This window comes from Mirounga leonina, unplaced genomic scaffold (assembly GCF_011800145.1).
Source record: "Mirounga leonina isolate KUSES-001 unplaced genomic scaffold, KU_Mleo_1.0 Mir_151, whole genome shotgun sequence".
Taxonomy (NCBI): domain Eukaryota; kingdom Metazoa; phylum Chordata; class Mammalia; order Carnivora; family Phocidae; genus Mirounga; species Mirounga leonina.
In genome coordinates, this window is record NW_023270377.1 from 95571867 (window position 1) to 95589731 (window position 17865).

A 17865-nucleotide genomic window follows, 5' to 3' on the forward strand; every position below is an offset into this window, starting at 1 on the left:
TTTATTTTTATGTTTTCAATTAGTTCAGCCTAAACCACAAAATTCAAACAAAGAGGATGTGAAAATCTGGCCCGGACCATGTAAAGTTTAAGCATTGATTACAGGGGTAGATAGAATGAAATGATTTTATTTTTGTAACAGAGTTTAATTTTTCTATTTATAAAAGTAATATATGCAAATTGTATAATTTGGGGGCTACATATAAATATAAAGAAGACAAATGATATTAACATTTGGTTTGTTTCCTTCCAGTCTTTTCTCCTTGAAAAGTTTATGTTATATTATTAGTATCTTTCCATGTATACAATTACATATTCTTCTTATTTATCTTAACGTTAGATCATAGGCAATTCTCTCCTTTTTTGACAACTTTTAAATTAAAACCATCATTTTAAATGGCTGTACCCTTCAGAGGTTGCAATTTTACATGAGTTTCTGTGATTATTTGATTAATGTCTCTCCTTCCCAGCTGGAGTATAAATTCCACAAAAATAGGAACCAGGTCTCTTTTGCATCATTGTTGTATCCTTAGAACCTAACAGTACCAGGCACTTGGCAGAGAAACAATAAATATTTGGTGAAAGGCTGAAAGGATAAATAAATGACTGTATCTTGTGGATGTGCTATAATTTACTTTGCACTCTATTGTTAAACACTTTTTTCATTATTATAAATGAAGCTGCAGTGAACATGGTATATGAATCACTTTCCATGTATAAATTGGTTACTTCTTTTTACAGTTTGGAATGCAAATTAATCCTCCAGGTTCCAAAATGCAATGTATGTATGAGTAGCCACCCATGAATACTATGCCATTCCTATAAGTGTTAAAACATAGGCAAATTTCTCTCTCTCTCTCTATGTGTGTGTATATATATACACACATATATATACACAATATATATATATATATATATTTTGATGGAAGGAGGTGGCCTCATTGTATTCTCTTGGTTTGCTGATTTTAATATAGGGCACACTGGCTATTGATTAATAATAAGATTTGACAGGTAAGGGCCAAAGTGGATAATTTGTGAAGATGTTCTGTGTTTTCCTGGTGACCCCCAAGTGCGTGGGTGCATCTAGGGGCAGAAAAAGAGATGTTTTTATGATGAGATGATAGTAGGCATAATTCTGAAAATGGATTCTAAGATTCCATAGTTTAATCTCTAGAACCTGTAAATATAATGAGTTATTACTACCAAGATTATGATATGTTACATGATACAGCTGACTTTGAGACAGGGAGATTAGCCAGGTGGACCTGACCTAGTATCAGCAAAAATTTTCTCTGGTTGGTGGCAGAAAAGGAAATCAGAAAGATTTGAGGCACAAGGTGCATTTGATGTGTTGGTACTGGCTTAAAAATGGAGGGGTCATGTGAGAAGGAAAGTCCTCTGACTGATAGCCAGCAAGGAGATAGGGAACTTAATCCTACAACTGCAAGGAATTGAATTAGGCCAATACTTTGAATGAGCTTGGAAGCAATTTTTCTCCAGAACCTCTAGATGAAGACCTAGCCAGGCCAACGACATGATTTCAGCCTATGATATGTTGAACAGAGACCCCCAGTCATGCAATGCTGCATTTGTGACCCTTAGAACTGTAAGCAAGTAAACAGATGCTGTTTTTTATTGTTATGTTAGTCACCATACAGTACATCATTAGTTTTTGATGTAGTGTTCCATGATTCATTGTTTGCATATAACACCCAGTACTCATTACAACACATGCCCTCCTTGATACCCATCATTGGGCTACTCCATCCCCCCATCCCCTCCCCTCTGAAACCCTCAGATTGTTTCCTGGAGTCCACAGTCTCTCATGGTTTGTCTCCCCCTCTGATTTCCCCCGCTTCAGTCTTCCCTTCCTTCCCCTAATTTGCTCCGTGCTATTCCTTATGTTCCACATCTGAGTGAAACCATAGGATAATTGTCTTTCTCTGCTTGACTTATTTCACTTAGGATAATCTCTTTCAGTCCCATCCATGTTGATGCAAATGGTAGGTATTCATCCTTTCTGAAGGCTGAGTAATATTCCATTGTATATATGGACCACATCTTCTTTATCCATTCATCTGTTGAAGGGCATCTCATCTCCTTCCACAGTTTGGCTATTGTGGACATTGCTGCTATGAACACTGGGGTGCACGTGCCCCTTCTTTTCACTACATCTGTATATTTGGGGTAAATACCTAGTAGTGCAATTGCTAGGTCATAGGGTAGCTCTATTTTTAACTTTTTGAGGCCCCTCCATACTGTTTTCCAAAGTGGCTGCACCAGCATATGGGCAGAAGACATGAACAGACACTTCTCCAAAGGAGACATACAAATGGCTAACCGACACTTGAAAAAATGTTCAACATCATTAGCCATCAGGGAGATTCCAATCAAAACCACACTGAGATACCACCTTACACCATTAGAATGGCAGAAATTAACAAGGCAGGAAACAACAAATGTTGGTGAGGATGTGGAGAAAGGGGAACCCTCCTAAACAGGTGCTGTTTTAAGTTGCTCATTTTGTGATAACTTGTTAAGCAGCAATAGATAACTAATAAAAGTAGTTACTTTAATGTTCAGCCCAGTGAAGCAGATTCTTAGCAGCATAAATTCTTACAGATATAACATCTATATCAAAATTATTATTCATCTGATCTCTGCTCTCAGTTATTGAAGGGTTGCAATATATTCCTTACCATTTTGCAGGGAAAATTACTGATTGCTGTCTTCCTGAGATATCTCCAATCACTCAGCATAAAATCTCTTGCAATGTCTAAAGGTGCCACATTCAAAATAAAAAGGAAGTCTTTAAAAATGGGCTTTTGGGATCATATCTGTTAATAATGGAATATCAAAGTGTTTGTGCAAACCCCTGATGGGTAACAGTGATTACAACTGAATAAAATAAAAAGGAAATGCTGAGAGTCATCCAAAGCAGAGACAACTGGAGCAGAATTTGGTCTCAAAAAAGAAGAAAACAAAAGTTGTGTGACAGAAAGGATAGGAAGGGCTGAGAATTGAGTTCATGACTTTATCGACCAAGAGCACAACCCATCATCCCCCATGACTGTGGCTGTGGAAAACGGTGGTGGGTTTCCTCCATAGCCTCCTGAGTTATACTTAAACACGAAAGGAATAAAACTGGGAATTTTAAGGAGAAATCCTGGCAGCACAAGAATGCTGAAGAAATGAGGCCCAGATTTAGAGCATAAAATGCCTAAATCTGTGGCTGGCAGTTAACTAAACATGCCTTGGGGGGAGACTTCCAGGAAACATGGCAGAAAAGCAGGCAGAAAGTAGAGAGAAATCTACCCTTGAAAGATAAACCTATGTAAAGCCAGATCTGTGAGTTCCTTGATTTTCTTAACTGACTACATTTCCCAACCATGCACAGCTTGAGAGGCAGACATATTAAAAGGTCAGAATACAGAGCCAAAGGCTGACAAAGCAGCTAGAAATGCAGGGAATCCTTAGAAGCAAGGGAACTACAGAAGGGTGAACTCTATTTCTATTCAAATCCTTGTCTGACTGTCAAATTTCATAGGCAAGGGGGTGCCCATGGGATTCAGGCTCAACAAGCAGCAGTGGGAGGACATAAGAACAGGAAGTAGATATAAACAGCTCAATATAGTGGGAGAAGATGATGTATGCAGTATCATTCTAGGCAAAATAACTTCCTAACAATAGAAATCCAATAATTTTCAGAAGAACATGGCCAAATCCAGAGCTGTTACAGTGTATTATCTGCAAAGCCCAGTTTTCAACCAACATTACTAGACATCTATTGCTGTGCAACCAATTTCCTTCAAAACGAGGTGGCTTAAATAATAACAGAATATTCTTTAGCACATAGGGCTGGATCTGGAAGAGACTTGGCTGTATGATGGTAGCTCAGGCTCTCATACTGTTGCTGTCAGCATGTTTGCTGGGGCTGTGGTCATCTGAAGGCACGCCAGGCTGCAGGATTCACTTTCCGGCTTAATCACATGGTTGTCGTAATGTCTTAGTTTCATCTAATTTCCAAAAACTTCAGATGGTGGTGGTCTCAGACGTCAAAGCACAAACTGTGCATGAAGCCTGCTCATTGGATATGTAAGAAGACCAGAACTTAGAGTCACTAGTGAGTATCAGAAAGCCTCGGCCCATTTCTTTACAAAACTTTAAATCATATGTTGTACTTTATTTTTTAAAAAGATTTGTTTATTTATTTGAAAGAGAGAGAGAGAGAGGGAGGAGGGGGGAAGAGAGGGAGAGAGAGATCGAGCGCACGGGCAGAGGGAGAGGGAGAGAGAGAATCCCAAGGAGATCCTGCACTGAGCACAAAGACCAATGCGGGGCTCAATCCCAGGACCCTGAGATCAGGACCTGAGCCAAAACCAAGAGTCAGATGCTTAACTGACTGAATCACCCAGGTGCCCCCATGTGTTATAATTTTAAACAGATTAAATTCACATAAAATAGGAATGTGTGTGTGTGTGTGTAATCTTTGTTGGGATTATAAAATAGAGTGATGTTTTGGTTTTTAAAGATTTTTTTTAAAGTTATTGAATGGATATATTGCCAACATGTAATCTAGAAATAGATTTGTGAGTCATACAGCTTAATTTTATAATTTGAATCCCAATAATTCTGGCAGTTAATCCCTTGAGTCTGAGATTATGATCTCTTTGTTTATTTCAACATATTTTGAAGAGAAGATCTCTGCTATTTATTCTGTGGCTATATATAATTTTTCTGAGTCCCAATTTCTACCTCTGTAATATTGAGATAATGGCATGCACTCATGGGATTGATAAGGAGTTTCAATGAGCTATCATGTGAATATCAGTGTGTGTGAAATGTACCAGCCTGCACAGGTAATGACTCAACCAAGATTAGTCTCGTTTTTCAGTCTCCAGATACTTATCATAGCTTTTTACCCCTACTAGAACTTTTCCTGTTTCTCAGATGTTATGCAGCAATACAAAATAATTTCAGAGAACCACTGATCCCCTTAATCCCCACCTAAATTATATGCCCTTGAAGTTATCCAGAATCCCTTTCCTGGGAAGCAAATGGTATTAATGGAGGTTGTTATCAAAAGGGCAAAACAGTGAGTGTTTATTCATTGGAGTATTTAAAGCAATTCCTAGTAGGAGCAAAGTGAATGTTAATTAATTAACTCCTAAAGATGGTAGTTTCTCTGCATGGTACCACCAATCCTCATTACTGTTTTTTTTGGTATTGCATACCTAGTCCCTGAAAAATGTTGATGCTATCAGACTTAACTGTTTTTTCTTATTTCTCGATGTTGATTTGGTTACAGTCAGATCAAATTGGCTCTCTCCCCCCCACCCATGCCCCACTGCCCCTGCACCCCCAAGATTGCTTCCATGTTGTTTCTCTTCTCAATTTCCTGAGTCCTGTTGCCTTTAGTTCTTTTCTGTGATTAAGGCATGGACAACTAGATGTTTAGAAATGATGTATTTATTTCCTTTATTCAAGGGGTACTCTTTTTTTTTTCTCCATGGAAAATGCTTTCTTTCTCCACGCACTCTTTGTACTGGCACACACATGCATGTACACATAAAGGCTCTATCCTCTGATCTCCCCCAAAAATGTAGAAGAAGAAAATAAAAGTCAAGTGCCATGAATGAAATTGAAACTCAGCTAGAAGGACAAGAAATCATGAAGTTGGTTTCCTAAAACCAATCCCCTGCCCTGATGATGATGATGATGTGAACATGAATAAAGGAAACAAAAATGCTGTCAGTGCCTCTCTGGTACTCAGAATCTGGGTAAAGATCAACCATGAAGCTGAGTCTAGAATTATCTCACAATTGTCTTCCTCTTGTTTCCTTTCTTATTTCAGTTTTTTTAGAAGGACTGATGTGTGGATGTAATTAACTGTTATACTTTTAGAATTGTTATGGCAAATTTGTCCTTAAAATGTGATCCTGGCTAGCTGGCTGGTGAGTCAGGTTATCTACAGAATGACATTTATTCAGGGGACTTCACCAGTGCTTATGATCTAACTTCCAGCCTTCCACAGGCTCAGAAGGCAGCCTTTGTCTCCACACGAGAAGTGGGTAGAATAACAAGAACCAACCTGGTAGATAATGATTAATGGACTTTTTGTGGAAAGGATTCATGGGTACAAGGGAAACTTAATTAAAAATGAAAGTGTCGAATTTCAAGAATCAAGAAAAAATTCTAATTATATCATAGCATCAAAACAATAACAATCAACTAACCAATAATTAAAACAGGTATTTAAAAAGGAAAAGGAAAATGAAAATCTGAATGGCTCTCAGATTTCTTTGTAATGTTAGATGTCAGAAGATAACGAAGCAATGATTAGAGCAGTTCCATGGAAAAGTTATGCCCCCCAACTCTATCTCTTACCAAGTTGTCATTCATTTGAAAGCATGCAAGAATTCAAGCCTATCGTACTTATGCACATTTAAAAACAAACAAACAAAAATTCTTTGAGAAGGAAGAAAATAAATGAACTAGTCAGGATAAATGGAAAAGAACAGCAAAACAAATACAAAGGAATAAGAACAACTAACAAAGATTAAAAGACAATTTTATAAGTTAGAAAACAGAGTAGGGGAGCCTGGGTGGCTCTGTAGGTTGAATGTCTGACATTCTCAGGGTCATGGGATTGAGCCCCACCTCAGGTTCTGCACTCAGTGTGGAGTCTGCTTGTCTCTAACCTTTTGCCTGTGTCCCTCCCTCCAATAAATAAGTAAATAAAATCTAAAAAAAAAAAAGATACCCTGATCGTAAAAAAAAAAAAAGAAAACAGAGTATACTTTAAATTCTGAGAGCTTATTTTGCAAAAAACAAGAGGATAGACAAAAGATTATGTAATCTAATTAGATAAAAAACATGTGCAAATTTAGCAATGACAAGTATAAGCAAATTAAACCAATTATACAAAAATACTTTGTAAGATTCTAGGCTATTAAACTTCAAGTCTCATTAAAATATACAATTTTGTGACAAATTACCAAATTGGCACATAAGAAGATAGAATGTATCAATAACAGTAACTCTAAATCAAGAGATTGTCTGAAGAATGAGCCCCGGGAAAGATGTCAGCCTGAATGGTTTCACCAGTGTTTTATGGTCCTTTAAGAGATAAATGATGCTGATATTATTTAAACTCTACAGAACACAGGAGCAAGAAGACCCTTGCAGTAATTTTATTTATTTTTATATGGATAGTGTAAGCCTAATAGGCAAAACTTGAAAGAGATGGCACAGGATAAAAACAAACAAAAAACTGAATTCCCTTTTATGCATAAAGCAAAGATCTTAAATAATATATTAGAAATACAAATCCAGCAGTATATTCAATGAATAATTCACCATGACTAAGTAGAATTTATTCTAGGGAAGTAAGTATGGTACAACATTAGGAAATCTATTAATATAATTCGTGATATTAGTAGGTAAAGGAGAAAACATTGTTTTCATAGTTGTCAAATCTGCATTTGATGAAATTTAACATTATGATTTAAAAAAAACAAAATCTTAGACTTTAGGAATAGATGTATGCATCTTGAACATGAAAGAGGTTGGGGGGTTGATCTCCAGCAAATACTAGTCCCCAGTTTACCAAAGACACACTGGATTAGATGGAGTCGGGTCAAGTAAAACAATACCTAATGTCATTCTTCCTATTAAGCATAGTTTTGGAAATGCTTGTTTATGTAAATAGAAATGAAAATAACAGCAAATAAAATAAGTATGAGAATTGGAAAGGAGGAAGTCATTATTTATGGGAAATATAATGAGATCTGACTGAAAAACTAATACAATCCACTGAAACCAGGTATTGGAAGTAATGAGATCAAAGGATTTCAATAATTGTGTTTTTTTTTAAATAATTGTTTTACTATATAACAACAATCATTAACTAGAAAATAAATTGGAAAGCAAATCTCATTTATAGTAGCATCAAAAATTTAACAAATTACCTGAGAAAAAGTTTAATATGTCCTGAAGCCAAAGTGGAATTCTACTATGTGGTTGTGTCCAGCTTTGGAAAAAGATCAGGTCCAACTTTAGTTCTTCCCCTTACTCGTGATGTGACCAGTTAACTGACCCCAATTGCATCCTCTTGTGTAAAACCGGTAGAATATCTCACGGGGGTTTTATGAAGGTCAAATGAGACAATGCACCCAAATATGCTCAATAGAATGCTGGCACATAGATTATTATTGAGAAAATTCCAGAACTATACTGGCAAAGCTTATCAACTGCACAAATACGTATGCAAAAGGGGTATGCATAAGTCTGTTCTTTGTGCTTTTGCCTTAATAGAGAAGACCTCGAAACAACTATACATCAAAAATAGAGGATCAATGAAATATATTATTTTACATCTAAATCATGTAATATTTACATTCATTTAAAAATATGATATGGTAGTACATCCATGATAATATGAAGATTGTCACGATACGTCTTGTGAAAGGACAAATACAGAATTTATGCTCTTATTTTGGTAAAAATTCTGTATATAATCATATGTATTTAAGTGTAAAATAGAAAGTACAAAGATATATACTAAAATATCAGTAATAATTCTCTATGGATCTTCAGGTTTCAAGCTCTTGATTTTTTGTTTTTATTATCTGGGTTTTCTCATAATTCTATAACAAACATTAATTCCTGATATTAGGAAGAAACAGATTGCTTGAGGGCTTCTCTTGCACACCACAATCCTTTGTCAAATCCTACAGTCCTACTCCCTCTCTCCTGACAGCGCTTAGGTAAGAACTTACTTGTCAGTCTTTTTCTGTGTGGGTGTTTTTTTTTTTTTTTTAATCTACATTCTTTGGTGAATTAAACCCCATCTCTCTATGATTGACACATTTCTTTACATATGTCAATATCTTTAGTCAAGAATTGCTCTGACTTGGGAACCAACGTCTCTTTGATGTGACTTGTACATCTCAGCTCTCATCATTCATTTATTTAACAAATATTGACTGAGCATCCAGGTTTTCTGCTAGATGCTTGGTATGAGCTGTTTGCTGGATGTTCTAGAGGGATCTGTTAAATAACGCCGCTCTTTCTCCACGAGGTTTCTGAACCAACTGAGAAATAAAACAAAAGAGAGAGAGCAGATGGAGAAACAAAACGTGTTTGCTAACTTCTTAGCCACGGACAGCTGAGCTGAGGGTAGCTGGAACCCGAAGAGCAAGCATGCATTCTCAGCTCACTGCCTCCCACTGTCTGGGTGGAGGAAAGGAGAGTCCAGATCGCGCATGTGCAGGACTGTGCAGTAGTTCCTCTCAGTTGAGATCCACAGATGAAAAATTCCCTTTACGTGACATGTTCTGTCTCTCCTGAATAAGAGCGAGGGACGGGGTGGAGAGAAACGGGGTATGTGATGCTAACATTTTTTGTTTGTTTGTGCTTCCTGTGGAAGCAAAAGACCAGGGGTGTGGACACACTCCCCAGGGAGATGGTGGTTGCCTAAAAGAAAGTCTGCTTCTGGCTTCAAAGTCATTCCGCCCCTTCTAACCGCTCTTCTTTTGGGTATTTTCCTGGGATCCCTGCCGAGCAGTGCAGATTATGCCCCTAGAAGACTCTGAAAGGAGGCAGAAGAGTATATTAATTAAATGAACTCTGAGCCCACTCAGTGCTTAAGGCTGAATATTCATTGATTCCCAGTTCTATTTCCCATTCCAAATTATATCTAGCCATATTTTCCAATATGGCCCACCAGAGATAGTACTATAAAATTAAATGACAACATTAAGATATTCCCAATAATAAAATGTCAAGAACATAGAAATGCCCCAAACTGAATATAAACACACTCTCCCACTGTCAAATTCCTGGGGAGAAATTAGTCTAAAAATTAAACTGCTTTGCAAGTTCAAGTGCAAAGGAATTAAAGTCAGAAATCAAATTTGCTTGCCCTTGTGAATTAAAAGCCTTAATGAAATCAAAGTTCTTCTCCATTTCTTATTTTGTTCACTTTTAGCCAAAGATGGTCTTTTGGGTAGCATTGAGGTTCTTTCATCAGATTTCACTAGAATGATTATGATCTCTTCAGGAGCTCAGAAGATGAATTAGTACAATGCCAAATTTGTGATGAACCTCACCTTTTTTAAAGACTCCAGGCTGCTACTAAGACACTGATGATTATTAGCACTTGTCTCATCTCACCATATTTAGAAAGTGAGGCAGTGATTACAGGCAAAGCTTTGTTTCTAGAGCACAATCATTGGTGCTATCCAAGTCCATGGCAGAGACTCAGTGGTTGCTGAGAAGGACAACCGTATGTCCCAATTTCCCTGGCAGACCCCATTTTGCCAAAGTCATGATCAACAGAACACTTCTATTCTCACATCACCCTCTTTGGAAAATAAATTATACAACCATCCTATTGATGAAGGAAATCTAGATTTTAACTTTATCTGGAAGTCACTCAGTTTATGCCAGTTTTCTGGAATCTACCACCTGTTAATTAAGCTCAATTGGGAGAAAAGTCTTGAAGCAGGAGCTTAACTTGGGTGATATTCTGCTATCATATTCAAGGGAAGAAATCTACCTCTTTACTCTGTGTCCTCTCACTTTATTCAGCTTAGAAATTTACCATGGTGGTATAACCAACAACTGGGGTCCTTTTTCTTTCCCCTGAAGTGTTCTTTCCAGTTTTTTAAAGATAATTTTTGAGAGGAGTTTTAGGTTTACCACAAGATTGAAAGGTTACACTTCTCTAATGTTTGTAAATCTTAGGCAACTTTTCATAGGTTTATTTGTCGTCCATATCTCTGTTGAAATCTTTGTTCAAATCATTTGCTTATTTTTTATTGGATTGTTTGTTCTCTTATTATTGAATTTTGAGAGTTCATTATATATTTTGGATACAAGTTCTTTTTTCAGACATATGTTTTGCAAATACTTTCTCCTGGCCTATAGCTTGTTTGTTTGTTTGATGTTTTTGTTTTGTTTTGTGTTTTTTCCATTTTCTTAAGAGAGTTATTTGAACAGCAGGCATTTTTAATTGTGGTGAATGTATTTTTGTGTGTATAGTTCATGGTTTTTGTGGCCTAATAAAACTTTGCCTAAACCAAGGTAACAAACACTTCTGTATTTTCTCCTAGATTTTTCTTTTTTCTCTTCTTTTCTTTTCTTACTTGCTTTTGGATGTTCAGTTATTCCAGCACCATTTGTTAAAAAGACCATTTTTTCCTTATTGATTTACTTTGTACTTTTGTCAAAATCAATATATGCGTGGTTCTACTTCTGGGCATGCTACTCTGTTACATTGATCTATATATCCATCCTTAGGCCAACACCTCACTCTTGCGACTACTGTAGCTTTATAGTAAATATTGAAATCAAGTAGTATGAGTTCTTTAAATTTGTCCATCTCCTTCAAAAGAGTTTAGACTCTTCTAGATCCTTTGTTTTCCTACATAATTTTAGAATCTTCTTGTCTTTGGTCTTTTTTGTTCATTTCCCAGACTCCCGCTCAACGTCCCAGAAGCTAGAGTTTGAACTCCTCTCCTGTTGCAAGCCTAGACAGACAAGGCGTGGTCTTCTGATTTATTACCTGGAGGAGAATAATTGTGAGCACATGCTCTGCATGGGTAGGCAGGCTCCTAAGAAAGAAAGAGAGGGAGAGGAAAGGTTGGTGTGTAAATCAAATGGACTTCTAAAACCAAACCCTAGAATTAGGCAGATTTTCACCTGAGCAATCGGTCAGACAGAGCAGAGAGGAATGCATCTTACACCAAGGAGACAGTGAGACAGAAAGAGCTCCAGCTATGTGTGTTTCTGCCATTTCCCCCAAACTTGCTAATCACTTATCACCTGGGGGAATGAAGAATGGGTGAAGGGTTGAAGAGAGAGCAGGAAAGGACGATAATGCAGCTGCTACTACATGGGAGTAGTGGGGGAAGCTGTATTCTTCCCACCAATGCTAACTTAACCCATTAGCATTGAGTGGGCAGTCCTATTTTCCATTTCCATGGACATGGGGGAACCTCACACTTGTCTTTATGTATCTCATGAAATAAAAACTCATGTGTGTTGAGGGAGAGGGATTGTCCTTTAAGAAACATGTGAAGTTAGTCAAAGTTTGTAGAAGACAACTGCAGAGAATTTTATCTGAATTCAGCTGACATCTTTGTAAGTCATTGTCACACAGAGGGACCTCCATAATTTTTAAGGAGTTTTGTTTTTGTTTTTGTTTTTGTTTTAAATAAGGCTTAGCTTTAGGATACTGAGATTGATTTTGGAAAAAAGTACATGAACTTCTACTTACAAAAGTAGTCATGGTAGGTTTATCCTTTTATCCCAAATCAGTTTCATTTCTCAAAACACAGCTTTCCCCTGAAATATCTTCCCCAGTTATCTCTGGTTTTTGATGGAAGCCTGGTATATTTCTGCCTCCTTTACTGTGGATCTGTGGCTGAATTCCTCTGTGCAGATCCCAAGACCTGGGCCAAGGGTGCCATCCATGAGTGCCCCACAGTGCTGGGTTCTCCACAGGATAAGGGCAATGCTTGCCCTGAACTTTGTCTTCTTGGCCCTGAGGAAGCCTTTCTTTTGTAGGTTTCCTAGAGGTTTTGTTTGTTTTTTTGTTTGTTTTTTTAATGAAAGCTATTCTTTTACTTCCAGAAGCTACCTGTCTTTTATGAAAGCTCCCCATGGACTTTCCTCTTCTGTCACTTCTACTCTGCTCCCCTCAACCAAATCCCTAATGGACACATGCTGTACTTGTCATATAGACCTGGAGAGCTCACAGCCCACCAGTTTCTAAAAAGACTTACTCTTTAGGTTTGGATGAGATACTCTTTTATAGTTAACTTCTCTTGTCATCCTACTTTCAAAATAGGAAACAACTAATGAGGCTTAAGTGTGTTGATTTGTTTAAAACTTCTACAGCAACTCACTCTCACTACGGATATTATCTCAACAAGGCATTTGTATTAATCCTCATCATGAACTGAAATGAGAGACCATTTCTTGTTGTTATGTTTGTAAGTAGCCCATGGGTATAGCTGCTTGCCAGAAAACCCTGAAAAGACTCATTCTCTGTTGATGTAATTTTTGGCTTCAACTTCTTCTTGAAACATGAGAAATTTAGGGGAACTCAGATATAGGAATGAAAAAAGAATACATTATAGCATTTTGGAAGGTCTTTACTAGAGACTGAGAAACAACAGCCTATATTTGGTGCTTACCAAGTGCCAGGCAATGAGCTAAACTCTTTACATTTAATTTCTCCTTTCCTGTTTTAGTTTTCTCCATCGAATTTATTGCTTTCTCAAGTAATACTGTAAAAGGTTTTTCATTTATTTTGTTTGTTGTTGGTCCTCCCCTACTAGAGTGTAAGCTCCATGAGGGCAGTCATTATTGTCTTTTTGATTTCCTGCCCTATCCCTAGTTCCTAGATCATAGGAATCACTGGAAAGTTGCCTGAGTAAGTGTCTCATGTGACACAGTGAATACTGTGATTATGTGTATGTTACACATGAGAAAATAGAGGTTTAGGTAGTTCATGTACTTTGTATAAGGCCATGCACTTAGTAAATAGTAGCATCAAGAATCAAAGTCATGTTTGATTTTTGAATCCATGGTTGAACCACTTGTCTACACTGCCTCCCATCTCTCTCAATCCTGACAATGATAACTCTGTGAGACAGGTATTGCCCTTACTTTATAGATGAGAAAGTTGAATCCTAGAGGGGTCAAGAATCTGACTTGGGGCACACAGCTGATAAATGGGCAAGTCAGGTCTTAACTCAGATAACTTTGACTCTAAAGTCCATGCCCTTTTCCCCATGGAGTATTGGTGGGAGGCTTTGAAAATTAGTATGGTTATACATTTTAGCCTCAGGATATGATGCTGTTGAGAATAATAAACACTCCTCTGTGGCTGAAAACAGAAGCTAAACAGCAGTTCAAATCAGAGGTCCAGGATCATCAGGTTTTATGACTCAGGATCCAAATTTCCTAGGGGTTCACCTCTTGCCACGTGGTGTCTCAGGTAATAAGAAGGCTGTAAGCCCTGCTTGTGTGCTTACCACCCCTTGTGGCAGAAATACACCCTTCCCGCCCCAGCTAGGGCCCTAAGGACAGATTTGTTTGCTGTCCATTTACTACGGTAAGTCACTGATCCGAGTCCAGCTGGGAAGGATGTACATTAACCAGCTAGAGTTGTGAAGGGTGCCGTAAATATGATGAGGGAAGTTACTGAAGGCCCTCTCCATGCCCTGAAGATACTAAGGATGAATACTCTGTATTCTGCTTTTGTACTATTGTAGGTGTGGGAAGATAAATACCAAGTGCCTCTGAAATCCACCTGTCCAGATTCCAGCAGACACAAGCTCTTTAGGGAATATGGTGCTTAAGAAGTTAGTAATGTTTAGAAATTCCTGAGCTTGTCAGAATAATGAATGCAGCGAGTAAACATTCTAATTAGTTAACCTGGAGAAAAGTCTTTGCCACTCTAGGGTGGACATTTTCATATTATCCTGAATGTAAACATTACCTTATTATAGACTGCTGTTTAAATGTTACTCTATATCTTTTCTTGGGTTCAGACACTGCTATTGACTATGCAAAAAGCTGCAGAAAAAGACTTAATAAAAAGTGACAGCAGGCAGTTCTCCCTGCCGGCAGAGATTAAATGCTTAGCTCTTGGCATTTCAATTACCTAAAACTAATGGAATAAATATTTTACAATATTATTGCCTTTTGGGGGGTAAAACACTCAAAGGAAAAAATATACATGAAATGGGATTTTGTTCTTTTCTTAATGAAATAATTGAAAATGGATTTAGTATCTGAATGTGATCATCAAGAAAATAAAGATACTAGAACCAGTATCAGCATGAAGAGATCAGGACATAATTTTTTGTATGCGCGGCCTTCGCCGCTGTCATCTTGCCTCCAGCATAACTTTAAAATAATGCCCTCTAACTATATCCATAAAACCATTTTAGCTGAGCTCAGATGATTTTATGATGGCATAAATTTATTAGGGTAATTTTTTTTTTAAACATGAGGTTAGTCAAGAATTTTCATCTTCAGAGAATATTGCGTTTTGCGTATCACGGGGTTGAGGTACAATTAAGTTTACTCTGACTTGGCTCTCAGTGACCCTGCTTTTGTGCTCTTCCTTGTCCCCTGGCTCATTTAAGGCAGGAAACACAAATAAGCAACAGCTGCCTGGAGAATGTGCTTTCTCAATGAAATGATACTGCTTTATTGCCTAGTGCAGGAGCTTCTGAACAAAGATAATAATGGATCTTCCTCATTGGTGTGAGGTATATAGGGCCCAAAGATAAATCACAGACTGCTAATTTCAGTGCTTGATATCTTTGGAGATGGAAAATGGCCTATTTTCCCTTTAGATAGGCCATCATTTTCACTAAAGTCAATAAAATAATGTCAAATCTGAATTTGCAAATGGGTGGCATACTCCATAATGTCACAGTATATCTGATAAAGTCCATTAGTTTACAGCAATTGTTTATAGAATTTATCACTAGTTTGTGTGTGTGTGTGTGTGTGTGTGTATAAGTGGGAAAGCTTTATGATAGAACTAAAAATTCAAAAATACCCATCATCTTTTGATAGACCTCTCCTATTCAGTTGACTTGCCTGATGCTCATGACATTCCCTGGAGACATCCTGGCAGAGGCATAGATTTTACATGTTTTTTATATTTGTTACATCAGTGATAACAGCAGATGATTTGGTTATTAAAATTACATCTATATATGTTGCAAATATGGCTTCAAAAGAAGGCTCTTGATATTTTATCCATTTTTTAAAAAGATTTTATTTATTCATTTGAGACACAGAGATACAGAGAGAGAGAGCATGAGCAGGGAGAGAGGCAGAGGGAGAGGGAGAAGCAGGCTTCCTGCTGAGCCAGGAGCCCGATGTGGGGCTCGATCCCAGGACCCTGGGATCATGACCTGAGCCAAAGGCAGATGCTTAACCATCTGAGCCACCCAGGCGCCCCTATCCATTTTTTTTTTTTAAACCGAGGATTTGTGTATACTGGCCAATATGCATGGAATGAGAACTATCTCTGAAATCAGTTATCTGAAAAGATTATTTTGAGTACTTAGGAAAAAAAATGTATACTTGAAGAAAGAAAAGAACTTGGTGGATTCTGAAAAACTGAGCAAAAATATTCTTGCCAAAGGATATATTAAATTTTGGGGGTGCCTGGGTGGCTCAGTCATTAAGCATCTGCCTTCGGCTCAGGTCATGATCCCAGAGTCCTGGGATTGAGCCCCACATCAGGCTCCCTGCTCAGCTGGAAGCCTGCTTCTCCCTCTCCCCCTCCTTCTCTCGCTGTGTTCCCTCTCTCGCTGTGTCTCTCTCTGTCAAATAAATAAAAATCTTAAAAATAAATAAATAAATTTTGCAATTTAATATAAAGCAAATTATTATATAATTTTTATTCTACAGACTGAAAACAAAAGATCCAATTGTGGTCCCGTTAGATTAAAGAATCACCTAAAATCTGTACCAGAATCCAGACCTTAATGACCTAGAAATCTAATCCATCAGCTTCTCTGTTGAATTTGTTTCCTCAGTCTATCCACTTGTTTGCAACTTGACTTCTATTAATCTAACCCAAACCACCATTCTCTCTCTCCTAAAGTCACTGTAAGAAATAATCTGTTACTGTTCTTCTAGAACCATTTCTCAATTCAGCATCCAAAGTGATCAAATAAAGATGTAAATCCAATCCTTTGATTCCTCTTCTCAGACTTCCCAGTGGCTTCTTATTACTCAAAAAAATTAAATCCAACCCCTTATTATCCTAACAGGCCCTGCCTGATCTGGCCCTGCTACCCCCCTCACCTTGACCCCTACCACTGTCTAGTGCATTCTCTCCAACCCTTCTGGCCTCCTTGCTACCTCTACCTGGAATGCTCCTGTTCTAGACCTTGGAAGGTCATGCTCATGCTCCCTCCTTTCCCTGTGTTCTCAGTTCAAGTCCCATCTCCTCTCAGAGATCTCCTTGACACACACTATCTTAACATATTTCTTTGTAGAACTTTTTAGTATCTGATATTTGATTAATTCATTTATTTATTGTCCAACTTCTCATTACCTGTAGGCTCTGCAAAAGCAAGGCCTTACCCCTCTTATCCACTAATCTATCCTCAGTTCCTAGAATAGTGCCTGGGACTCTGTGTTCTCAATGCGTATCTTTTAATGAATGAATGAATGAATGAATAGCCCTAAAATTTTTCCTAGAAACTTGAGGATTTTTTTCTCTACCTGAGTACAGTGCAACTCATTTGTAACTCATGTCACTAGAGAATACTCTTCTCCAGTATGTTGATCTGAATGCTTAACTGGGAAACATTTTTATCCAATTTAGAGTGGCCAACTATAAAATAAAAAAAGGTGATGTGAAAACTTGCGGTGTTAAAATCAGTAACATTTGTTTGTTTTTAATGAAATGATAAACTAAGAATTCTTCTCAATATGTTATGGTTTGTCCCTGGCAGCAATTATCCTGTGAACAGGGGGCCCCTGATATGTTTTGATTTTGAAGCTTCACATTGGGCCTTATGATCACCTGTTGGATTCAGGGTTTATTGTCCCACATTATTTGGCAGACTGATAGGATGAAAATTATGGCCAAGATTCTGTCCCTGCACCACGTTGGGTGCAGCCCCTCCTTACGTATAGCCCCATCCTACATGCAGACACACCTCCCCTAGCTTATTACATTTTTCTTGTTTGTATCTATAACTTAGGAACTTAGGCACTGAGATATCTGTCTGTTCTTTCTTTCATATATTCAAGGTCGAGACTATCTTCCTAGGACCTCTTTCCTACTCTTTGCCCAAGGCTCAAATTACTT